Source organism: Lepus europaeus, chromosome X, assembly GCF_033115175.1.
Source record: "Lepus europaeus isolate LE1 chromosome X, mLepTim1.pri, whole genome shotgun sequence".
NCBI classification, from domain to species: Eukaryota; Metazoa; Chordata; class Mammalia; order Lagomorpha; family Leporidae; genus Lepus; species Lepus europaeus.
In genome coordinates this window covers 32489252-32504159 of record NC_084850.1, presented here as the reverse complement: position 1 = coordinate 32504159, position 14908 = coordinate 32489252, and the positions used below count along the sequence as shown (strand labels likewise).

At 43.0% G+C, this 14908-nt stretch overlaps 1 protein-coding gene across 7 annotated transcripts in view; it reads left to right on the top strand.

The window, feature by feature from the left end:
* The first annotated feature begins 217 nt into the window (after window positions 1–217).
* Window positions 218–14908, top strand: part of XIAP (X-linked inhibitor of apoptosis) — a 106728-nt gene continuing 92037 nt past the window's right edge. For 2 of the 7 annotated variants that reach the window (XM_062183338.1, XM_062183333.1), the window contains exons 1-2: window positions 218–315; window positions 576–702. The gene's annotated coding sequence lies outside the window, so the exon portion shown is untranslated. Of the gene's footprint in view, window positions 316–388; window positions 703–764; window positions 930–14908 lie in introns of those variants that run through there. The other 5 variants (XM_062183336.1, XM_062183332.1, XM_062183334.1 and 2 more) reach the window with 4 other exon arrangements.

Below are 14908 nucleotides of genomic sequence, written 5' to 3'. Positions count from 1 at the left end.
TTTACCTCTATTCCCCCACTCCTCACCCTTGCAGCTCAGCAGGTAAAAACCGTGGGAAAAAGGCATCCTGGAGGATTGCAGAAGAAACGCTCAGCTAGGGGCGGGGACAACGAGGTGCCCAATACGCATGCGCTCCCGCTGGGCCGGGTTCTAGTTTCCAGCTGGGGCGGGCGGGGGGGGGGGTGGTTGGGGGGGGGTGGGGTGGGAAGAGGGCTTCGCTTTTTCTGGCTGCCCCCTTCCGGCTCCGGGAAGTGGCGGGACGTTGGCGACGCCCCGAGCGGGCGCGGCGCTAATCAAGGGAAGCCCGGCTGAGGGGTAAGTTCGAAAATGGCGGAGGGGGAAAAGAAGGAGGAGCTTTGTAGGGCGGGAGGCTGACCTCCCGGCGGGGGTGGGAAGGAGATTGCCGGGGCCCAGTGCCGGGCCTGGGCCGGGAGACGGACAAGCCGCTCCTGGTGTCTCTTTGAGGCCTGACGTGGACCCACTTCGGGCTTCCCGACCCGGGGTCCCTCAGGGGGATGGGCCGGCTGCTGGAGGAGAGTAAGGGAGACGAAGGGACTTCCGTTTCCTTCTCCTAGGCAGGGGCCTGGCCGCAGAGCGGAGTTGGCATTTCCAGCTTGGGGCTCTGGCCGCCCCTGCTCCGAGACCCTCCCCTCGGGACCAAGCCGTTCACCGCTGCTAGTTGGGACCGGCTCTCCTGGCGCGGTGGGTACAGCTCGTGCGAGCTTTCCCCTCCTCCTCCCCCCTTCCCCTCCCCTCCTCCCCACCCCGCGGGCCAGGCACTGCTGGGGAGGGCAGCAAGGCCGCGCCCGCCCTGCGGGGATGGCCGGGCTGGAGCTCCTGGCCCAGGTTCTTGAGACCACAGCAAGGAGTAGGTGGGTAGGTGGCTTCAGGCCCGCCGGGCTGCGTCTGTAAATCCCGTGACAGCTAAGGTAAATCAAGGCAAAGAACTTTTTTGTTTCTATGATCAAAGGGAACCCCTCCTCCCCAGTTTGATGCCCTGGGCTTGTATAGAGCAGGGTGGAGTGAGTCTGGAGTGGGCGTGTGAAGCAGAACTTGGGCCAAAGAGCTTCCGGAAGAGGAAATTAGCTGCTAATTCTTTCCAACCTTTGCTACCCTAGTCACCTATTCTGCAAAGCAAAATGTCATTTTGGCTTTCAGTTTCATTATTTTAACTCCCTAATACACTTAAATTGTTTTGGGGGGTGGGGGTGTAATCATTGCTGAAATTAAGCAAAGAAAGGAAAACATCAATCAACGATCTGTATAAACCTATCAGATTTTAAGTATCTACTACTTTGCCTTCAAGTGTATTGTCACTAGTTCTGTCACAAGTGTGCCTTGACTCAGACACGTACTCTTGTAAAGCTGGAGGTTGCTATACTGTTTCCTCTCTTTTTTCCGTAGTAACATTTGTTACAGCCAGTTCAAGAGAACACTGTTACGGACGGCCATCTTAGAATTAAAACATTTTAAAGTTGGAAGGGATTTTAGCCCAGCCGTGTTATTTTACAAAGCAGAAACCAAGGCTTGGGAAGATCTCTTGGCTTGCCTCAGGCTACCCAACTAGTTAGGGTAGAACCCAAGTTGTCTGGCTCTTTGCCCATCATTCTTTCTGTGTAGTTGCCCCAGATAGCCTCCAAGCACGAAAATTAAATAAATTCAACTCAGCGTACATCTCTGAAGAGCATATGGCTTTGTGCCAGTGATTGTGCTACCACTTTCGATGTATTTCACATGATTACCAAGCTGGGGCTTGGGATTTCCCCCCTTCCTCCCCCCCTCCCCCCACATCATTCAAGAAGTGGCAACAGTTTAGGTTAAAAAGATTGAGACACACATGCATGTACATGGATATATTTTTATTTGCTCTGGTAATTTCTGGAAGGATACACAAGAAAAATAGTACCAGTGGTTACTTACAGAGAAAAGTTGTGGAGACTTAGTACTTTACATGTGGTCTGGTGTACTACTTGATTTTTATCATAAACAAATACTGATTTTGTCATTAAAAACAGTTTTAAAATTTGCACATATATGTCAACATAAATATATGCCAATGACATGTGCATATAGTGCATATATTTGTGCACATATTTGTATTTATAAATCAGTAATTTGTATCAAAGTCAGTGTGGTTCATGGCAGCTCAGCTGACAAAGCAAGCATAATTATTGGATATTATGTTTCTCTTTTGATTTTTACTGTTGTGCCCTCTTAGTACAAGATAATAAAAAAAAGTTTCTAGTCTCTATTTTTTTGGAAATGTGCTAAGCTTCTTGATTGTGTAATAATGTAGCAAACTGTAACATTCATAGTATCAAATTTGACACAGTGAAAAAAGTCTGAATTATAGAATCTTTGTGGATAATCTTTAAAAAAAAGGTTAAGACTGGAAAGATCCCACTGATTAGTTTAGCCACCCTGTTTTTACACATAGGTCAGTCAAGACTTAAAGAAGAAATGGGAATTGCCCAACATTATGTAAATGATTATTAGCAGAGCCTAAACCCGGGTCTGAGTTGTACTTCAGTGCCCCTTGTACCACACCTGTAATTTTATTGCTTTCTAGTGCATTCCATGATTCTGAGTAGGTTAACAAAGTAGTGCTGACTAAAGTTTATGCCCATTTCAATAGATGAGAATTATTGTAATGAATGTACCAGCTAATTTGTGTAGTGATTGAAATGTTTTAAGTAACATAAGCATTCTTACATTTCACTGTAAATCAAATTTGTTTAGTAAATCCCAAGTTTATATACTGTAAATACTTAGATACCCCAAATGCAAAATAATAAGATTTTACTGTTTCAGTTTGTTCTGCTACTTAAGTTTGGTAGCTAGTGCTGGCAGGGGAAAAAGAGCTATGTTTTATAAAATAAACATTTATTGAGCACCTGTATGCTAGATACCACACTATGTGGTAGGATTCCAAATATGAATTTGGCAAAATACATGCCCTTGTTCTTTTGAGGCAAGGAGATTATCATGAGCTGTCAGTTCTCAAGTTGTATGTCTGTGATGTAATCTGGTAATAGTATTATAAAATGAAATCTGTTAGCACTGTTTAAGGTCATTGTGTGAGTGGGTTTGAGGATACAAAAACAGTAGTGATGAATTACAAAGAAATTCATGTTGAATTTAATAATACCATTTTGGTGCTGTAGATGTCATGTGGTATAGTGGAAAAGCCCTGTATTGGATGCCGTGACACCTGTGGTTTTTGTTTGTTGGTCTGTGTTTTTTTTAAAGATTGATTAATTTATTATATGAAAGGCAGAGTTAGAGAGAGCCAGAGAGAGAAAGAGAGAGAGAGAGAGAAAGAGAGAGAGAGGTCTTCCATCTGCGGGTTCACTCCCTAAATGGCCTCAATGGCCGGAGCTGGGCTGATCCAAAGCTGGGAGCCAGGAGCATCTTTTGGGTCTCCCACACAGGTGCAGAGGCCCAAGAACTTGGGCCATCTTCTGCTTTCCTAGGCCACAGCAGAGACCTGGATTGGAAGTGGACTAGCCAGGACTTGAACCAGTGCCCATATGTGATGCTGGCACTGCAGGCGTTGGCTTTACCTGCTATGCCACATGCCAGCCCCAACACCTGGGTTTTTGACTTTGTTTCATTTAGTTGTGGGATTATGACTCTCGGTACCTCAGTATTTTCTTTTTCACAACTTCTTTGATGTGCTTATTCTATTGAAAACATTAAAAGAATCTTGAATATTTAATTTATAAATGATATGTTTAAGAAAATTTATGAAATTCAGAATAAAGAAGTAAGATCATATTCTCTGTAGTGAACATTTCCTATGTCATGAATGGTTCTTCAAAATACAGTTTTTATTTGTCTTGTATATTCTATGCCCCAGTTTCTTCATCTTAAATTCCCAGGCTTAAACCTAGTTGATTCCAAAGATTTAAAATCTATTACAATGTTTTTTTTAAAACTGATGACCTCAGATTTTATGAAGAAAAAAATCTCATATAACATCTCCAAGTCTGTTAGGAGTAAGTATCTGAAAGGGACGTGAAATTTAGAGCAAGGTGGAAATACAAACCATAATACTTTGTGGTGTAGGTGTTCATTTTTTTTTTAATTTCCCCTGCTAAGTACTTGAATTTTAATTTGTTGGAGGTGCAAGTGATGTAGTTCATTACTATGTCAAAAGCTACTCTTGTTTAGTTCTGTTTTGTAGGGTAGGTACAGAATATATTAAAAGAGGGAGAAACTGGGCATCTGAGTTTGAGATTCTGGGATTATTTTAGGCAAAGGAGAGAGAATTAATGAGAGCCTGGAAGGGCTTGCCCAGGATTCAAATGGGCTATTAAATTGCAGAGGTAGAATCAAAGATTAATGTATGGATAGTAGCTGGAATACAGTAAGTAGGTGCCTGGTAAAAAACTATGGACTGAATGCCTCTGCTTGTAAAAAGAAATTAATTGGATCAAAAGGAAAACAATAAAACTCCCAAAGTTTTCTGAATAATCCAAAAGAAAAGTCTGTATTCTGAGAAATTAAACAAAGCAATTGTTGGTTATTGTATATAACTTGAGAATTTGATGTCAAACATATAAGTTATGTGTTTTATCTGCTCTGGTAAAGCTAATGGCAGATTGTCCCTTGTATGATAAAAGTGTATTTGTATCCATTTTATAGCACTTGGACTAAACTTTTGTGATTTTTTAAGTGTGATAGCATTGTGGCTCTGCTATTTGATCCTTTCTGGGATTTGATTTTGGTATGGTTTGGTATGCAGTCTTGCAGTCTTTGTTAAGGATATATGTGGGGGCCGGCGCTGTGGCATAACAGGTAAAGCTGCCGCCTGCACTGCTAGCATCCCATATGGGTGCCAGTTCAAGTCCTGGCTGTTCCACTACCAATCCAGCTCTCTGCTATGGCCTGGAAAAGCAGTAGAAGATGGCCCAAGTCATTGGGCCCCTGCACCTGTGCTGGAGACCTGAAAGAATCTCCCGGCTCCTGGCTTCGGATCAGCGCAGCTCCAACCGTTGCGGCCAACTGGGGAGTGAACCAGTGGATAGAAGACCTCTCTCTTTCTCTCTCTCTGCCTCTCCTCTCTCTGTGTAACTCTGACTTTCAAATAAATAAATAAATCTTTAAAAATAAAATACATCTTTAAAAAAAGGATATATGTGGTTCACCTTGCCATGATCTATTTTGATAATGTATTTTCAAGGGCATGGATCATGATAAGAGTTTTACCCGTACATACTGGGAAAAGCTTGAACTGAGATGGTCAGAAGTTGAATGATGAGTTAAGGCTGATTTCTTTCTATTTTTTTAAAGATTTATTTGAAAAGCAGAGTTACAGAAAGACAGCGAGCGAGCGAGCATGTGTATGATCTTCCATCTGTTGGTTAACTCCCCAAATGACTGCAATGGCAGGAGCTAGACCAGATGTAAGCCAGGAGACTGGATCATCTCCCTGGTCTTCTATGTGACTTCAGGTGCCCAAGCACTTGGGCCATCTTCTGCTGCTTTCCCAGGTGTGTTAGCAGGGAGCTGGATCGGAAATGAAGCAGCCTGGACACGAATGGCAGATGCTGGTGTCACAGGTGGTGTCACACACAGGCTACACCACAATGCTGGCCTTAAGGCTGATTTTTTTAAATTTATTTATGTATTTGAAAATCAGAGAAACAGAGATCTTCCATCCTCTGGTTCACTCTCCAGATGGCCACAAAGGCCAGTGCTGGGCCAGGTGGAAGCCAGGAGCTAGAAGCTTCTTCCAGATCTTCTATGAGGATAGCAGGGGCCCGAACACCTGGGCCATTTTCTGCTGTTTTTCCAAGGCCATTAGCAGGGAGCTGGATGGGAAGTAGAGCAGCCTGAACATGAACTGGCACCCATATGAGATGCCAGGATTGCAAGAGGAGGCTTAACCTGCTAGGCCATAACACCAGCCCCAAGGCTGATTTCTTATGCTAGGCAAAGCTGCTCCCACTGTGCATTCCTTGGTATCTATAAATACTTGTGTGTGGTTTGAACCTTTATAGTTAGTTCTGTAATCATTTTGTTGACCTCAAAACACAAGCCTGTCAGCATATTGCTGTGTGATTTATCTTTCTGTGGCTCCAGCTCATTTTTAAGCTTTGAAAGGGTAGAAAACCTAACATCAGACTACCCCTTATGCCCATAATCTTTATAATAATTTCCTTAGACATCTATCAGTCATAGTCACTGGGCTTGATTTTTGAATGTCATTTACTGGCCTGGAAATTTGAGGAATAGCAACCCATCAGAACCATGGTTTCCCCATATTTCAAATGAAAGCTGTGATCTGTTTTGTAGGTTAAGCTAGATAGCACATATAAAAACATTCTAAATTATGAAGCATGTTACATATTTTAATTATTATCAAAGGTAACATGGTGAAAGAAAAGAGGTTGGGTTGTAGAACACACAAGCCTATGCTTAATGTTACCTTACATTAAAATAAATAGGATTGGAAACTTGTTTTTTTATATTTTGTTTTTGAAAGGTAGACAGAGACTGAGATAGATCTCCCATCTTCTGGGTCACTCTGAAAATGCTTGTAACAGCCTAGGCTGTGTTGGGCTGGGCCAGGCCAAAGCCAAGAGCAGAGAACTCGGTCTCTCACTTTGGTGGCAGGGACCCAAGTACTTGGGCCATCATCAGCTGCCTTTCAGAGTACATGTTAGCAGCAATCTGGAATTGGGAGCTGAGACTCAAATTCAGGCATTCTGATATGGCACGGGAGCATCCCAAGAGGCATCTACCCTCTGGCAAACGCCTACTCCTACTTTGTGTCATTTTGAGAATTCAGCCTGGACTGAGACAAATCTAAATGATTGAGTATAGACAGCAGAATGACTTTCAGATAGCACTAAATATTTTTACTGAACAGAAAGAAAAGATGTAAGTTCTTAATAAGAACCAGTGGGGCATGTGTTGTGTTGTGGTGGGTAAAGCCGCCTGTGACACTGTTATGGGAAAATAATGGTGGAGAAAAATATTTTTACGTCAGTTCTTTGTCTCATATGGAAGAAGAATTTCCAGACAAACAGAATTAAAAGCAAGATTTATTAGAGTCAAAGACCTCCAGCCAGAGCGGCATGGAGGGAGGCTTCCAAGAGAGGAAAAAAAAACCAAAGTGGTCTGTGGCAGTATTTAAGCACAATTTTGAGAAAAAAAAAAAAAACACACACACACACACACACACACACACAAAACTTGACAGTCAGATTGACATTCAGTTCCAAGGTGGGGACAAAACCGTTTTTGCAATCCTTTATTCCGTCTGGCTTGCTCATGATAAAACAAGAACCATCACAAGGGTGGGATACTTAATTTGTTTTCACAAAAACTGGGAGCTCAGAAGGGTAGGGTCAGCACTCCCTTGCTATTCTCATAAAATTGGAAGCTCCCAAGGAGTGGGCAGGCAGGTACTTCTGACCTTACTAAGGATAACTTTTGCAGGGAAAGCAAGCACTCTACATCCCAGGTTCCCACTGCGACCACCCTGACTGCCCATTAACACATCTGACCCCTCACAATGCCTACTTCCCATATGGGTACCTGTTTGTGTCCCGGCTGATCTACTTTTTTTTTTTTTAAGATTTATTTATTTAAGAGTAAATTACAGACAGAGACAGGTCCTCTATCCGCTGGTCCACGTCCCAGATGGCTGCAAGGGCTGGAGCAGGGCCGATCCGAAGCTAGGAGCCAGGAGCCAGGAGCTTCCTCTGGGTCTCCCACATGGGTGTAGGGGCCCATCCTCCACTACTTTCCCAGGCCACCAGGAGGGAACTGGATTGGAAGTGGAGCAGCTGGGACTTGAACCAGCTCCCATTTGGGATGCCTGCATTGCAGGCGGAGGCCCAACCTATGATGCCAGAGCACCGGCCCCTGCTCCCTGCTGATGTGCCTATGAAAGTATTGGAAGATGGCCCAAGTGCTTGGGCTCTTACACTCATGTGGGAGACCCGGAAGAAACTCCTGGCTCCACCCTGGCTGTTGTGGCCACTTGGGGAATAAACCAGCAGATGGGAGATCTCTGTGTCATTTTTTTTTTTGAAGATTTATTTATTTATTTGAAAGAGTTACACAGAGAGAGGAAAGAGGTCTTTTTAAATTTTTATTTATTATTATTTTTTTGACAGGCAGAGTTAGACAGAGAGAGAGAGAGAGAGAGAGAGAAGGGTCTTCCTTCTGTTGTTGGTTTACCCCCCAAATGGCCGCTACAGCCGGCGTGCTGCGCCGATCCGAAGCCAGGAGCCAGGTGCTTCCTCCTGGTTTCCCATACGGTTGCAGGGCCCAAGCACTTGGGCCACCCTCCACTGCCCTCCTGAGCCACAGCAGAGAGCTGGACTGGAAGAGGAGCAGCCGAGACAGAATCTGGGGTGCTGGTGCCGCAGGAGGATTAGCCAAGTGAGCCATGGCACTGGCCAGATCTCTCTGTCTTAAAAAAGCTAAACAACAACAACAACAACAACTTATGTTAGCACTTGCTAGAAATGTTTCACCTGACAAATGTCTGGTGTAGGTGTTATGTACTTACCAAGTCACCCATTCAAAGAGCCTCAGTATGGCACTTGTGAAACCATCTGATCATCAGTACTATATCCTAAACACTCTGTCAGGAAGTTATCTGGACAAGTGTCAAGAGCAAAGTTGCTGTTCTGTGCTACCAAGCAGTTCTATGGCCTTAATCAAGTCGTTTAGCTTTCTCATGCCTTAGTTTATCTGGAAAAGGAGTGATTTCTAGTATTCTGTTCAATACATATAAAATTGATTACTGTGGAAAATTTTTACTTGTGTCTGCAAAAATAATGGTTTTGATTTTCAGGATACTTGCTTCTGACTTGGCTGCCCTTTCTGTAAAAAATATTTTCATATTTTCAAGTTTTTGGGCAGAGGTGGGCAAGATTCCTTTTATTTTACCAGGCCCCAAATTTCCTGGTTGTTTTTATAAGGTAGTGAATGAACAGTCCAGAACTCCAAAGGTAGACATCATTCAAATATATTTTTCAGTAAAGTCCTTTTTGTTAAAACTCAAGTTGGCAGTAAGTAGCAGTGAGGTATTTACCTGCGTTTCTTAGCCCTTTCTACTGCTGCTTTACTGCCACTCAAACAGTGGACCAAATGACTTTTATTCCTGGAAAGGCACCGTGATCATGACTTACCACTGTTTTTATTTTCTGGGTCTTGACCTATGTCTCACTCTCTCTTTCTTTTTTTTAACCTGATGATCAACAGTATCAACATCCATTTACAGTTGCTCCTTTCTCATATAGCTTGTCAGAGGCAGTTATTGAAGTAGCAAGCTGACAGAAATTCTCAGAAGCTGTTAAAGAACGAAAGAACATAATCTTCCTTCTCTAAGTTATGAAAAGTATTTTCTGGCTGGCGCTGTGGCTTAACAGGCTAATCCTCCGCCTTGCGGCGCCAGCACACCGGGTTCTAGTCCCGGTTGGGGCGCCGGATTCTATCCCGGTTGCCCCTCTTCCAGGCCAGCTCTCTGCTATGGCCTGGGAAGGCAGTGGAGGATGGCCCAAGTGCTTGGGACCTGCACCCGCATGGGAGACCAGGAGAAGCACCTGGCTCCTGGCTTCAGATCAGCAAGATGCGCTAGCCGCAGCGGCCATTGGAAGGTGAACCAGCGGCAAAAAGGAAGACCTTTCTCTCTCTCTCTCTCTCTCTCTCTCTCTCTCTCTCTCTCTCTCTCCACTCTGCCTGTAAAAAAAAAAAAAAAGGTATTTTCTGTCAGTGAGGTCTTGCAGTGCGAGGTCCTGCTATTGGTAGTTTACTGGCCAGTGCATTCACAGATGAAGAAAGCATTGTTACATGGCAGATAGCACCCATGACTAGGGAGCAGGATTGTACAAGGGTTCCCTGACTAATCAGAAGTCCAACTGCTTATTTCTTTTGATGAAAATCTAACATATTTGCTGGTTAAAATTTAGAAAATTAAGGAAAACACAAAAAATAATTCCACTGCCCAGTGATAACCATAGTAGATTTTTTATTTGTGACTTGTCATTATATATCTGTCTTTAATAATTGGACTTATATCATACAATATTATTTTGTAACCAGCTTTTTTTGCTAAATGTAATATGAATATATGTCCTTATCCTTCAGTATTCTATAACCTGAAAGGTTTTTTTTTTTTAGTTAATTTATTTGAAAGAGCGAGAGATTGACTGATTTTCCTCTGCTGGGTCACTCCCCAAATGCCCACAACAGCTATAGATGGGCCACACTGAAGTCAGGAGCCAGGAACTCCATATTGGTCTTCCAGATGGGTGGCAGGGGCCCAAGTACTTGAACTATCCTCTGCTGCTTCCTAGGGTGCACATTAGTGGGAAGTTGGATCAAAAGCAGAGGTGGGATTTGATCCCAGGCATTTCAGTGTGGGATGCAGGGTCCCAAGTGATAAGGTAACCTGCTGGTTCGCAATACCCACCCTACTCAACCTGAGTTTTTAGTGGTTGCCTAGTGTCCCATATTACCATAGTACTGTCCTCTTGTCAGACATTGAGTTTTCTCATTTTTGTAAATAATACTCTTGAGCATCCATATATATATATATATTTAAAGGATGCCTGCACATTTTATTAGAGAATGTGATTAGAACTGGACTGGTAATTCAGGAAGCAATCGTGTATTTAAGACTTGGAGAACATACTTGTATTGCACTCTAGAAAACATGTCCCAAATTTTGTACCATCTGAGAGTGTCTGTGGTCCCATACCTTCCCTGCCACTGTGTTTGTGGTGTTAGTAGTAGTGACAGTGATCTTTACCAAATAAGATAAAAATGGTGTGTGTGTGTGTGTGTGTGTGTAGACAGATAGTTAGTGAGAGAGAAAAAGGTCTTCCTTCCATTGGTTCACCCTCCAAATGGCCTCTATGGCTGGCACTGCGCCTATCTGAAGCCAGGAGCCAGGTGCTTCTTCCTGGTCTCCCATGCGGGTGCAGGGACCCAAGCACTTGGGCCATCCTCCACTGCTCTCCTGGGCCACAGCAGAGAGCTGGACTGGAAGAGGAGCAACTGGGACTAGAACCTGGCGCCCATATGGGATGCTGGCACTGCAGGCAGAGGATTAACCAAGTGAGCCATGGCACTGGCTCCAAAAATGGTATATTTTAAAATGTTTATTTATTTATTTATTTATTTTTTGACAGGCAGAGTGGATAGTGAGAGAGAGAGAGACAGAGAGAAAGGTCTTCCTTTTTGCCGTTGGTTCACCCTCCAATGGCCTCTGTGGCCGGCGCATCGTGCTGATCCGAAGCCAGGAGCCAGGTGCTTCTCCTGGTCTCCCATGCGGGTGCAGGGCCCAAGGACTTGGGCCATCCTCCACTGCCTTCCCGGGCCATAGCAGAGAGCTGGCCTGGAAGAGGGGCATGGGGATAGAATCCGGCGCCCCAACTGGGACTAGAACCCGGTGTGCCGGCGTCGCAATGTGGAGGATTAGCCTGTTAAGCCACGGCGCCGGCCTTAAAATGTTTATTTCTGGGGCCAACATTGTGGCACAGCGGGTTAAGCCACCATATGTGATGCCAGCATCCCATATTGGAGAGCCAGTTTGAGTCATGGCTGCGCTGCTTCCTGTCTAGCTCCCTGCTAACGCTCCTTGGAAAGCAGTGGAAGATGGCTCAAGTACTTGAGTCCCTGCCATCCACATGGGAGACCTGGATGGAGTTCCAGATTCCTGACTTCAGCCTGGACCAGCCCTGGCCGTTGTAGCTATTAATGAAATGAACCAGCAGATGGAAGTTCTCCCTCCCTCCCTGTCTCTCCCTTCTATCACTTTGCCTTTCAAATAACAAATCTTTTTGTAAAAAATGATTATTTCTGTGATTGCTAATGCTGTTTAACATTTTATATATGTTTGATCATTTTATTTCCCACTTGTAAATTTGCCTATTTTCTGTCAAGGTCTTCATCTTTTACTTGTAGATTAATGACTACATTCATTCTTTCTTTTAAGATTTATTTTTGTTTATTTGAAAGAGTTGGGGGGAGTGGAGGGAGGAGAGGAGAGGGGAGGGGAGAGAGAGAGAGAGAAAGAGAACTCTTTCATCTGCTGGTTCACTCCCCAAATGACTGCAACAGCCAGGGCTGTGCCGAAGCCAGGAGCCCGAAGCTTCTTCTGGGTCTCCCATTTGGGTGCTGGGGCCCAAGTACTTTGGCCCTCTTCCAATGCTTTCCCAGGCGCATTAGCAGGGAACTGGATTGGAAGTGGAGCAGCCCTGTCTCAAACTTGTACCCATATGGGATGGTGGCATCACAGGTAGTGGCTTAGCCTATTACACCACAATGCTGGCTCCTCATGCTGCTTCTCAAGACTATTACTAGTCATAAACAGGATAGGATATAGGAGATGTTGATAGGATACACTTGTGTTTGAGACCATTTAATATTGGTTCTAAAAGCAAATATGACATAAGCAGGTTTAGGTAGAAGGAAATTCATTCCAACCTTTTTCATAATAGTAAATTGTTAACTTTCTAAATGTCCAGCAATGAAGGTATACAGCTATATACAGAATATGTTAACATTTGTGGTTTTAAGACCACTCATGGCCGGCACTGCAGCTCAATAGACTAATCCTCTGACTGCGGCGCCGGCACACCGGGTTCTAGTCCTGGTCAGGGCACTGGATTCTGTCCCGGTTGCTCCTCTTCCAGTCCAGGTCTCTGCTGTGGCCCAGGAGTGCAGTGGAGGATGGCCCAGGTCCTTGGGCCCTGCACCCGCATGGGAGACCAGGAGAAGCACCTGGCTCCTGGCTTTGGATCAGCGCATTGTGCCGGGCGGCCATTGGGGGGTGTACCAACGGAAAAAGGAAGACCTTTCTCTCTGTCTCTCTCTCACACTGTCCACTCTGCCTGTCAAAAAAAAAAAAAAAGACTACTCATGCATGCTTGTATATTCTTAGAACATTGCTGGAAGAATATATAAGAACTTGCTTCTCGAAAGGGTACTGGAGGTTTAAGGTAGAGGGATGGAATCGATGCAACTTTTGTACCTCTTAAATTGCTTGATCAGTTACTGATCATCCATTTAAAATAATGGTCTAATCCAAATAAATATTGACATGGAAAGATGCTTGTGATAAGTAATTATGTGGGGAAAGAAAGCAAATTATAAACTAGTGGGCACAATAAATTCCCTTCAAAACTAATGTGCACATACACACAGAAAACATTTCTGAAGAATATAGACTGCAGTATTTAAGGCATTGGTGGTGGGATTCTTCCCCCTCTTTAAAAGGGCCAAAAGTTGCTTGTACTAAACATTGGATTAGTATCCATCTTCATATTTTTGTTTCTGCCTGATCTAATTTTACCTAAAGTTTTGATCTTGGCCCTTTATAAGCATAAGTGATACTTATGTTGTGGTTGTACCATTTTGACTATAGCTTGTTTTTTAATTACAGATTACTGATTAACAATCAGTGTAAATTGTCTTAAGTTCTGGGACTGGTGTAATGGGTTAAATCGTCACCTGCTACACCAGCATCCCATATGGGTGTTGGTTTGAGACTCTGCTGTTCTACTTCTTATCCAGCTCCCTCTTAATGTGCCTGGGAAGGCAGCAGAAGATGGAGCAAGTCCTTGGGAGAGCCAAGGAAGCTTCTGGCTCCTGGCTTTGGTCTGACCCAGCCCTGGCCATGTAGCCATTTGATGAAAGTTCTCTCTGTCTGTGCCTCTCTCAGTAGCTCTGCCTTTAATAAAAAAAATTGTCTTATGTGCTGACCAATTGTCAGTGAAATAGGTTAGGGTATAAGAGTGATTGATGTAAATTTTTGAGCCTGAAACCTGTGCACTCTTAACATTTTTTAGGGCAGCCAGTCCCATGATTTGTTGAAGAGATGAGGAATACAATGCCCGGTTCATTCTGAGGGAACTGTGTCTGTAGAGTTAATTATGATAAGTAAATTGGCAAAGATTGAGGGAGGGGTGGAATCAGTGCACAGATTTCAGTGTTACTGTGACTTTTTAAATTAATGTAGAACATGTAATTGATGTTCCCTTTATTGATTCTTGGTATGCCCTTTGAAATATTTGCAAAAGTAGGTTTAATGATTAAGCATATATTGTATGAAACAATATTAATCACTTTATGTTGTTGACTTAGCTTATGAGCTATGTGCTCATTAAAGCCATTCAGTTACTTGAATGGCTCTGGTGCTTAATTTTAGGGAAAGAGCTTTTTTGTTGGTTTTATACATGGGTATTTATTTCCTTTTAATTTTCATTATGTGTGTTTAAGATGTACAGTGTAATGTTTTGATAGCATGTGTACATGGTAAAATACTGTATTCAAGCAAATTAATATATCCATCAACTCACATAGTTACCTTTTTCGTGATAAGAGTAGAAAAGAACTTTTGATTTGACTGTAAATAAACCTCAGCAATGTTTTTGACCATTTAACTTAAAAGGAAATATCCTTCATAGTTTGAAGAGCTTCTTTAGAATAAATGAATAATTTTATTGTTGGATTTTTATATAAAGGTATTCTAGCATAAGAGTTGAATTTTTAAAATTATATGCATACCCTTTTTATTCAGGAGATATCACTTAAAAGATTCAAGTTTTTATACTATGATTTATTTTCATTGATATGTTTTCTAGATACTGCAACAAAGTGCACTTTGTAAATCAAAATGCTGTTTCTAAACAGGGAACTATCACTAATACTTTAAGATAATTAAAAGAGGGATTGACCTCCATTGGGGTCAGGGAGAATGTTGCTTATACAACCAGTATTTCCAGCCTGGATCTTCTGTAGGGAAAAAAAGGAAACTGACAAGAAAAACTTGTAACATTTCTACAAGTAATGAGCAAAGAGAAAATCTCAAGATAGTTTTAAATTATGATGATGCTTTTTGATTAGCACATACAAACTTTTTATGTTACTATGAAAA